Source organism: Lolium perenne, chromosome 6 (genome assembly GCF_019359855.2).
Source record: "Lolium perenne isolate Kyuss_39 chromosome 6, Kyuss_2.0, whole genome shotgun sequence".
NCBI classification, from domain to species: domain Eukaryota; kingdom Viridiplantae; phylum Streptophyta; class Magnoliopsida; order Poales; family Poaceae; genus Lolium; species Lolium perenne.
Genome location: NC_067249.2, coordinates 210,252,973 through 210,263,550, shown reverse-complemented (window position 1 = coordinate 210,263,550; position 10,578 = coordinate 210,252,973). Strand labels below are relative to the sequence as shown.

At 44.7% G+C, this 10,578-nt stretch overlaps 1 long non-coding RNA gene across 5 annotated transcripts; it reads left to right on the top strand.

Moving 5' to 3' along the window:
• Window positions 1–1,647: 1,647 nt before the first annotated feature.
• LOC127306229 (uncharacterized) lies at window positions 1,648–4,816 on the top strand. 5 transcript variants are annotated; one of them, XR_011747591.1, is made up of 4 exons: window positions 1,648–2,294; window positions 2,368–3,984; window positions 4,130–4,227; window positions 4,370–4,816. It is a non-coding gene; the product is annotated as an uncharacterized lncRNA (long non-coding RNA). The 5 variants fall into 5 exon arrangements; XR_011747590.1 differs by having other exon boundaries at window positions 1,649–2,876; window positions 3,475–3,984; XR_011747592.1 differs by having other exon boundaries at window positions 1,651–2,482; window positions 3,475–3,984.
• Window positions 4,817–10,578: the final 5,762 nt, after the last annotated feature.

Below are 10,578 nucleotides of genomic sequence, written 5' to 3'. Positions count from 1 at the left end.
TCCCCCGAGATGGGATTGGCGGCGGCGCCTCTGGAAGGTTTTCCGTATCGTGGCTCTTGGTACAGAGGGTTTCGCGACGAATGCTTTAAGTAGGCGGAAGGGCGGAGTCGGAGGGCTGACAGGGGCCCCACACGCTAGGGCGGCGCGGCCCCACCCTTGGCCGCGCGGCCCTAGTGTGGCGGCGCCTCGTCGCCCCACTTCGTGATCCTTTCGGTCTTCTGGAAGCTTCGTGGAAAAATAAGACCCTGTGCGTTGATTTCGTCCAATTCCGAGAATATTTTCTTTGTAGGTTTTCTGAAACCAAAAACAGCAGAAAACTACAACTGGTTCTTCGGCATCTCGTCAATAGGTTAGTGCCGGAAAATGCATAATAATGACATATAATGTGTATAAAACATGTGAGTATCATCATAAAAGTAGCATGTAACATAAGAAATTATAGATACGTTTGAGACGTATCACCGGTGCAAGAGAAGACAAGGCTCCCTCAACATGGCGCTTGGTTGCGCTCTTTGTGTTATCTTTTGTTGTTAGTGTTTGGTTTATGTTGTGTGTGTTGTAACTTATGGTGTAACTCCTGATCGATTGATGGCTTCGTTAATTTAAAGTCAGGCTCATTTCGAGCCTTCCGTCTACTAGGTATGGCAAGTATTAGCACATGGGAACACCGTGTACACAACGTATAGTACGCAACTGCATGAATCTAAATGTACCCCTTTTTACTTTTACTTATTATCTCCTTGTTTATAGGCAGCCACGATACAATGTTGTTTAATCGGGACACATCTTCATTCGGTGGAGAACTGGCAGAACATGACGATATTAGTTAGCTTTGGAGGAATTATACTTATCAGCGACCTACAACAATTTCGAAATACAAATCGTCTATACCTGCCGGTACCTCATCTATATATGAGTGATCATGTAGGTGTTAAATTAATACCTTGTTATGATTATTCCATGTGTATGTGATGTAGTGTATGTTTTGATGATTTCACATTGTTGCCTTGCATCAGCTTTAGCAAATTAGGTTGTGTGCATCACTTTGTTGGAGACGCCGGGTTTCAACCTCGTCGAGAAAAAAAAATTACCTATATTTTGCATGCATGCTGGTTCTTATCGTCTACGGGCCGAATAGACGACCGAACCTTTTGAGCCGGTCTAGGACGGAAAACGGCCAACAAACGAAAGGCAGCCACTTGGAAGTTGGAATGACTCGTCTCCCTGCGGCCTGGCTATCATACTATCTAGTAGGCCCAGCCAATATATTGCAGTTCTAAAAAAAGCCAATATATTGCTAGGACTAGGAGAGAAGGCAGGTCCAGCCCGAGCATGATACGGTAACAGAGACTGGACCGGGAAAGGGAGGTGATATACACCGACCTGGTCGGCACAGACTAGGTGCCGCACACCCACTGGTCGTAAATGGGCTTGGCCCAGTTTCTTTGTTGCCTTCTGTACGCCGTTCGGTCTTTGTTCGCCCCCCATGTTTCCGGCTAGTTGGGTTGTTCGTTTCGTTTAGTGACGGTGCTGTTTTATTTGATTGGTTTCATCTACACTATTTAAAAAGGAGGAACATGTTCCTTATTCTGCCAACCTCCCAATACGTCAAACGTTTTCGTCGTCTTTGGTCGTACTCGTCTTCCGCTTCGGTATGGGCCGCTTCAGCCAGGCCCATCAGAATGTTCGTCGCACCCCTCGCTCTTCTCTCCCCCTGGCGATCCCTCCCTATCCAACCCTAGCCACCCTGCCGATCTCCTTCGTCCTTCACGCGCGACCAGGGAAGCCCCGACATGGCGCAGCACCCGGAGGTCGCTGGCGTGTTCCATGCCCGGCCGTCCGAGCTCGCCATCATCATCCAAGATCGTGTGCATGTGCCTACCCATTCTCCTCCCGCACCTCACCCTCCACGCCTCATCCTGCTACACTTGGGTGACACACCGGCCCTCTTCCCCGCACCCGGCGCCACTAACACCTTCCCCTCCATCGCCTCCTCACACCGGCCGCCAGATCTGGCCGTCACCATCACCACCGCGCGGAACGGGCTGTCACCACCTCCCCCTGGACAAATTGCGAGAAAGAGCAGCAATGGATGCCGAGATCCGATCTTCCCCCTCCTCTTCCTCCTCGTCCTCATGTCTATCCATCTCTCTAATCTGCAGCAACGAGAGCATTCACCATGTGTTCTTGCAGTGAATTTTAGGTCATTACATGTGGACGAATTGAAGCATGTTTTGTACTCTGAACTGAAGCACGGGAAGATGGGATCCAAGCACGTCTTGTGGATATGGGAGGTTAGCCGAATTAACTGTTACTAATTGCTGCAGATTTTTCAAGTTATTGATGCTCTATGATTTACCTTGTTAGCAAGGCTGGTATGCACATTGGGGACTCATATGGAATTAGAGTGCGTCAATGTAATGCGGTAGAAAGCGCTCTGGCTTTTACGATGCATGATGAAGCGATGATTGTTGGGTGTCAGGTAGCAGCACAACTTCGTTCACTGGAGATGATGCTACATTTTCTATATTAGTGCCTAACATCGTCCACGTCCTTAGGAATCTCATGGAAAGTTTGTAAATACCTTTCCTTTGTACTCTTCTATACACTATTGATTTTAAAATCTATGATCAACTGAAAAAAGAGAAGTATCTGTATATCCCCTTGTTGTTTGTCAGCTTGTGTCATGGTGCTCACTCGTTGACCTTAACATGTTGAAATAAATATCTCTCTAGCATGGAATCCAGAAGACTGAAGCTATTAGTGTTTCTTCTCTGCTGTTTTTGGCCGTCACATGCAGCAGCCTACATACACACGAGCCCAGCCCCAAACTACTATACAACACTCCAAAAAAAATCACACCCACAATGGAGCAGGTGAATAATTCTCATCCACCAACTCATGGAAGTTTCCAAACATTACACCTTTCCAATATTCTAGGTTACTCACTATCCAAATTGAACTATTTGGAATAAGGAATATCCACCACATGTTTGCTTGAATGTTTTCCTGTCAATGCTATACCTAATTAACTTAGGATGATAGATTCAAGAATCCAGATGGAGGGCATACATTTTAAAACAAGTTTAAATTATACAGTGGATATATAAAGTGTAAACCAATGTGATGTCATGTTCTTCTTTTTCGCAAGAATTATACCATCGGAATATAATATAAGTTCATGGTTCAAGTCTCTGATGGAAATATAATAGCAGTCTGAAGTCTGAACATGTCAATTTGAAGTAGAAAGATGCATTTAGCTGTTACTAACTGTCAACCAGCGTTCGGTGGTCTTGTTCACACAAAAGAAAAAATGGGCATCTCTCTGAAAATATTCTCAAAATTCTTCTTTAGGTAGATCTCCTTTCAGGTTGTTGGAAAATTAATGATCAATCATTTTTAGCATATATATATATGTCTATTGCTTCAGATTCTTATCCTTTATGTGTCATACTATATTGCCTCCCTTTTCAGTCGAAGAAAAAAAATGTGCATTGCCAGCTGTAGATGGGTGATTGGCCATCTGAGAAGGCAAACGATGGCTGAGTATAATATAAGTTCATGGTTCAAGTCTCTGATGGAAATATAATGGCAGTCTGAAGTCTGAACATGTCAATTTGAAGTAGAAAGATGCATTTAGCTGTTATTAATTGTCAACCAGCGTTCGGTGGTCTTGTTCACACAAAAGAAAAAATGGGCATCTCTCTGAAAATATTCTCAAAATTCTTCTTTAGGTAGATCTCCTTTCAGGTTGTTGGAAAATTAATGATCAATCATTTATAGCATATATATATATGTCTATTGCTTCAGATTCTTATCCTTTATGTGTCATACTGTATTGCCTCCCTTTTCAGTCGAAGAAAAAAAATGTGCATTGCCAGCTGTAGATGGGTGATTGGCCATCTGAGAAGGCAAACGATGGTTGAGTTAAGTAAGTTTCTTTGTGGTGCATATGTGTGAGACCTGGGATTTAAATGCAAGAAGGTAAGACAAGTTGTTCCTTTTCTTAGTTGTAGGTATGTGGCTTCGTTTTGTTTATCATCATCTTTACTTTTATTATTATATTGCCGGATCGTGTTCAGCTAGAGTGCCTTACGAGAATTCTGTCATCTATTTTTTGCCAACTAAGGTATGTGAATCTAGATGAAATCCCTGGAGGGGTATGATCTCACATGGACATTGTTCATCATTAAAGTTATGCCCTCCCTGGAGGAACTATATTTGACAGTATGTTCGTATCCGAAGCTCGATCTCTTCTTTCTACTGTATGCAGCAAACTTTTATGTTAGATTCTGTAAAAACTTCACTATCATATAAAATATGGGAAATTAGTAGCCTGTGTTTGTTCACTCTGTCCTATGACATGCAGGTGTGGAGTCACCTGTGTAAAATGGAAATGGATGAGAGCACTCTTGTAGGATTGGACTAGGCATAGGTGCCCGATAACTAGACATGGAGGCCCGGATCCGACCTTCCCTGCTTGATCTTCCTTTTTTCCTGACCTTCCCGCTCGGTAACATACTTTACCTAACCTGACCTAACACATTGAGGTAGTCTTATGCTCAACTGGTTCTTCAATGAGATCTCTTAGAATCTGGAACATAGGAGCAGACATATACTTGATGTCTCAAGTTGCTTCACAGAGGCCATCGTCATCTTATACACTGCTTATATCAACGCCGACAACTCAAAGCCACCCCTATCTGGTCAGTTTAGGTCTCCTGGAATCTGTATTTGCTGAAAATATCTGTACTTACTGAAAATTGCAGAACTTAAACTCCTTTGAATATTAAAATGCGTGTGCATTTGTGTGATATATCAGATATGGAAAGGCTAACTAAGCTGTGATGTCAGTATCTATAAAACTTGTATTGGAAGAAATGTGGCACACGTGTGCAAATTTTACCGAGTATTTTCCTATTCCCTTGTCTCGTTTATTAGCTAAATTATTGTTGTGCACCTCCGATGTGAGCTGCATGTTATTTGAATCCTGCAATCCAGCAGAGGTTTATTATCTAGGTTTATTTATGGACTGAAAGATCTCATGAGTGGGGGAACAGTATAGCAAAGAAGGAGTTTGTCACATATAGAGCCATTGTACATGTTCTTTGTTTCTCTGTCCAGATGTTAATTGAATATCTGGAGCTTTGTAACAAATTTACAGAAATATTTACTATCAGCTTTCAAGTTTGGCTAAACTGTATATAAAATTTACTTGATCTTGAAATATTTTTTCCATTGCTTGTATTAATCACAACATGCACTGTACACGGTAACATGCGAAGTGAATAAAAACAATTTTTTGTCTTGAAAAACCACTGTGTTTTCTTATATTTACAACATGTAGGCATGGGCTTGAAAAAACTTAGTTGTGTTAAATAATTGAGGTTTCTTGATGAAATGATATGAATATCAGTAATGTGATTCAAGTCGAGTTATGATTTATGGATGGAAAATGAAAATGAGAAGTGCACCCGGCTTCATGGGTGGTGGTTCATTTCAGCTATAGTTGAAGATTGATTGAAGACAGTATTTCCTGAATATGAAATCCTTATGTGTATTTGTAGTTGCAGTCCCTTGACCACCTTACTGTAATGAAAATTGGGACGATTTTCAAGCTATTCAAAATATAACAGGAGTGTAGGCTTAGAAATACATAGTGAATTAGTGATACACTACACTATCGTCCTAGCTTTTGACTTTTGATCATCTTCAAGCACCTTGAGCTCTACAGAAGCTAAGGCAACAAATGTGTGTATTCTTTCTTATTTTTCCTCCAAGCCATTGTTTTTAGAGAGATGGATATTATGTTTGAAGATCAGGTGAAAAATAGGTGAAAAATAGCTGGTTGTCAAGGTCCATGTGAATGTAATTGGCTTGACAATAAGATGATAAGAGAATAAAAGTGATGAATATTTGCGCACCACCAAACATTCGCTGTGAAACATTTTTCATGTCCATGTGTGGGTAGAGGAAGAACAATATTTTCTGCTCTCGAAGATATGATGGAGAGTAACAAGTGAGTAGCAATCTTAGAGAAAAATGGAAGGACTGAATGGAAGGAAGATTATGCCTTCCATGTCCAGTAGCACCAAGTTAAACCCTGGAGATGGAAGAAATTGAGAGCACGGGAGAGATGAAGAAATAATGGGCCATGGGGCGGGATGGGAGATTGAAGAGAAAAAAGAGACGAGCTCTTGCTCAAATGTTGTGGCATGAAAAAGATATCACTAAAAGGAGAATGTTGTTGTGGCAATGACATTTTGTGAATCAATATACTAGGTGTACAAATATCTAAGGAGTATTGAGGAGTAGATATATTATTAATACAAATGTATTAGTAGAGTGCTTATTTCATATATAAATGATGTCAATTATATCAGTTATCAAAACATGCTTTAAACGAGATATAATCTTACTGGGTTGTGGAATATATTGTGGCTTTTTTTTCAGACACGTGGAGTTTTGCATGTATTGTATTGACATGTTATGAGGAAAAATAGTGACCCACCCTTTTCGTTGATTCGCTGGGTTTTGAATTTTTATAGTGAGTTGTGAATTATATATGTGCATTGACAAATAAATTTGAGAAACCCGTAGCAACGCACGGGCATCTGTACTAGTATTCTACTGATTTCTCACTTCTTCTTTTTTTTTTTGCGAGAAGAAACAGGTGATATTAAACCAGAGTCCTTACAGAACAGTCCCTGAAAAACAAGAAAATTACAACCCAGTCCTGAAGGACCTCAACGTCGTCGTCGCCGAAGAAGACGTGCCGCTGGCGCGCCGCCGCCGCTCCTCCTCTGAAACCTTGGATTGGAAGGAGTCCCATGGCGGACGGGAAGTCGACGGACCTCAGCTCCGAAGAGCCTCCGCCCCACAACGCCGCCGACGCCGTCGATCTGGTTCGCATCACCCGCCGCTTCCGAAGCTTCAAACACCGGAGTCGCCGCTCCTCGATCTCCGGCACGGGAAGAAGGCACACCACAGCTCCACCGAGCCGCGAGCACCAGGAAGGAGGCCGGGCCGCGGCCGCGCTCCTGAGAGCACCACCACCGGTGATGACGCCCGCCTCCGCAAAAGGCCACACCGACCGCGCCGCCGTCACCAAAACGCCGCCGGGGAGCCACCTACGGGAACCTACACTATGTACACGCCGGGATCCGGCGATTCCCCGCCCTCCCGCCGCCGGAGCGGCCGCCGGAGGCGAGGAATCGACCGGATCTCGCGGCGGCGAGATGGTTCGCGAGGGGAGTTTCAGAAATCGTCTATCTGCACTGTAGCGGGAGATAGGGTTCAGCCAAGGCTCTGAACAACAGGTCGTTTTACCGTTTCCTTCGAGGGCGATTTCTCACTTCTTCTGTTTCAGACAGTTACTTTTCTGGATGACCTTGTATATATATTCAACAGAATAAATTTCTGCATTACCCAGAAGAAATAAAACGAATCTACAATGAAAACGAACCTGCATAACATAAAAAGTTTCCTGTTTCAAGTGTAGACATACAGGAATGAATTCTTCAAGTCTAGACATACAAGAATGAATTCTTCAAGTCTAGACATATAGCAATGGAAAATGTAGGTAAAGTTTTTTTGTCAGCTGGTACACTGAATTCATGTTTTTCATAATTCGTACTACATAGAAGAGTTGCTTCAGGTTAGTCAAATGTTAGCATCGGGAATTTCTAAAAACTTCTCTTGCTGTTGCTAGAATCAACAGTTTGTTACGTTCTGTGCATTTAGCCATATTGCCCGAGGATTTCAATGAACCTCTATTGCCTTCCTAGCAAGATATCAGCCTGATTGAATGCATTTTTTTTTTTTGGTTTTGCAAAGCAAGCCATTACTAGTGGGTTTTTTTCATATGATTTTTTTAGGGGGGGTTTGCTAGGATGCATAACGTTTGGACATTCTCCTAAGCTTCCTTTGTGGCCAGCCGCTGCCCAACATCTCACACCCATGCTAGCTACACTCAAACGCCTTTCATCTGCTATTATAGTGCTTTGGCTGAATGTTTTTGTTTTTGCATAGCTTATCTAATACTGTGTTGTTTATTTTTGCATCTCGTAAGTCATGATGTTTTTAGGCTTTTTTTTTGGGTTTTATGTCATGATATAATTTTGGAATACTGGTATAGCTCTAAATATGTGTCTTTAGTTAGCAACGTGGTGGAACCTTCGCCATTTTTGCTCGCTGCATAGTCTTGTTCGTATACAAGTTTGTCTCTCATATCCACCAGCAGAGCCTCATAGAATGAACAATAAAATATTAAATACCACTACTCTCTAAGGTACTATTGGTTCAAGTGTATCACAAATTCAGTGAGCAAGGTTTATGTTTTTCTCCATACTTCTTGATGATTTTCTGTATGGTTATAGCAGATTATCGATTATCTCCTCTATTGATATCTTTTCTTTTCTTTTTTTAGACACATCTCTTTTTACGTTACTCCATGATGGTAAATTTAGAACAGATTCTTTGTTGTTACTACATGTTTGTTTATTCATCTCACTTTTTTGCTGTCTTTTTGACCTTGTGTTAACTAATTTTTTATTATTATCCAGCTTCGGAACATTTCTCTTACTCCATATAGTGATGGTCTAGCAATTATTCCAGCAGTAGTGGAGGCAGTTATTGCAGTGGTTGATAATCTGCCAGTAGCTCATTTAGAACCTCTTGATGAAGCCGTTGTTCACAATATTATTCAATATGATTTTCTGGAAGATATTGGCAATCAACATGACATTGTATGCTTCTTTTTTTCTTGTATTGTCTTGATTGCCAGTTGCTAATTTTCTCATAAAAAATCATAAATATTAATCCTTTTTGTTTATTTTGTTGCCAGATGGACCTTGCTGATTCACAATTTGACGTTGACAGTCTTGGTTCTTACACCATTGAACCTGAGGACATGTCTTGTTCTCTGCATGCATCCGCTGATTCAATTGACAGTAGGCCTGCTTATGCTGGTTTGGAACAAGCTATAATTGAATATGGCGACAACTCTATTGAAGGTATAACAAATTCGCTAATTCATTTTGATTACTGGTTACTTGGTGCTATTCACCCAAGTAGTATAGATTCAAATTTTAGTTTACTTCATCCTATGATATCCAGTCAATACACCATTATTATTGTTATGTGGCTGCTAAGGTTTGGGAGGGAGAGAGAGGGCTGCGAGGGCGCGAGGAGGCCAGCCGGGAGCCTTTTGCCCACGGCCGGGCAAGAGGGAAGGGATTTCCTTCTTAATTCTTGCTTGATTAGATTGATACGTTTCCTCTCCTTATATAGAGAGGTTTACTTGACGCTTAAGCAAGCGACCCTTATCTTTAATTAACCCTAAGACTAACGGGCTATACCGCCAGCCCAAGCCCATTACGTACTCTAACACTACACCCCACCTGGACATGCAGCTCGTCCTCGAGCTGCAACCTAAACACACCATGACTCGACGCAACACAAACCTAACACCTAAAAACGAGCCTTTTACATCTCGGCTTGTTTTATTACTCTCAACCTGAAATGGACTGGGACGCTTTATTGTTGACCCCTGAACATAAAGTGGACACCATCCGCCCGTCGGACGTGCACCTATACAGCCACCTGGATCCCATGGAAACCAGCGGGACAAAAGGAGCCCGCGCGGCGGCCGGCGGCGGAATGCAGTGGTGCTACGCAGTGCGCTCCTGTCGGTGACACCATGCCTTCTCCCCGCCGGATGACTGTCGATGGCGCAGACTTTGAGGTCGCTGCCCGCGGAAAAAACAGCATGTCCGCCGCCCGTGGGGGAAACCGCACGCCCCAGATACCCGATGCAGCGGACGAGATCGAGGTCCGTTGCGCAACAAAGCGCAACTTGGAGGAGCTGCAGCTGCAGATCACGCATCTCCCGTACACGCCGACGCACTAGGAGGCCGCGCGCAACAGTCTGCAGCCTCACCGCCGCCGACACGTGGCGGATAGCGATCCAAGCCGGAAGCAGTGACGGCGACGGAGGGAAACGGACCTGGTGGAAGGGCATCCCGGGCGGTGTCAATGTAGAGCCCGGGGCCATGGTCGCTCCCACACCGCCGAAAGGCAGGGACGGCGTCGATGGCGGTAGCCGCTGCTGCGGTGTTGGTGGCGACGGCAGCTGCTGTTGCAGCTGCAGCTGCCCACCGAACGGCAGGGACAATGTCGGTGAGGACAGCAGCTGCAGTGGCGGCGTTGGTGGTGGCGGCAGCTGCTGTTGTTGCTGCTGCAGCGTCCCGGTGGGGAAAAAGGCGGCCGGCTGCTGGAGAAGAGGGACCCCTGGCGCCGAGGTAGGGGGCGGCGGCGCCGGGTGCTGCAGCGGGGCCACAGGCGCGACGGGGCCCGTGAGGGGCTGGGACGGCCACGGCAACCAGGGCTGCGGCGCCGGCAGCTGCAGCGAGGCCACGGCCGCGACGGGGCCCGCGGGGGCTGGGACGGCCACGACAACCAGGGCGGAGTGGTGGCGGCGACCGCGGCGGAGACCGCCAGATGCTGCGGCTGCCACGGCAGGAGCAGCGGCCCGGTGGTGGCGGCTGGTGGCGCGGCCGGTGGCGGCCCGTAGGGGCC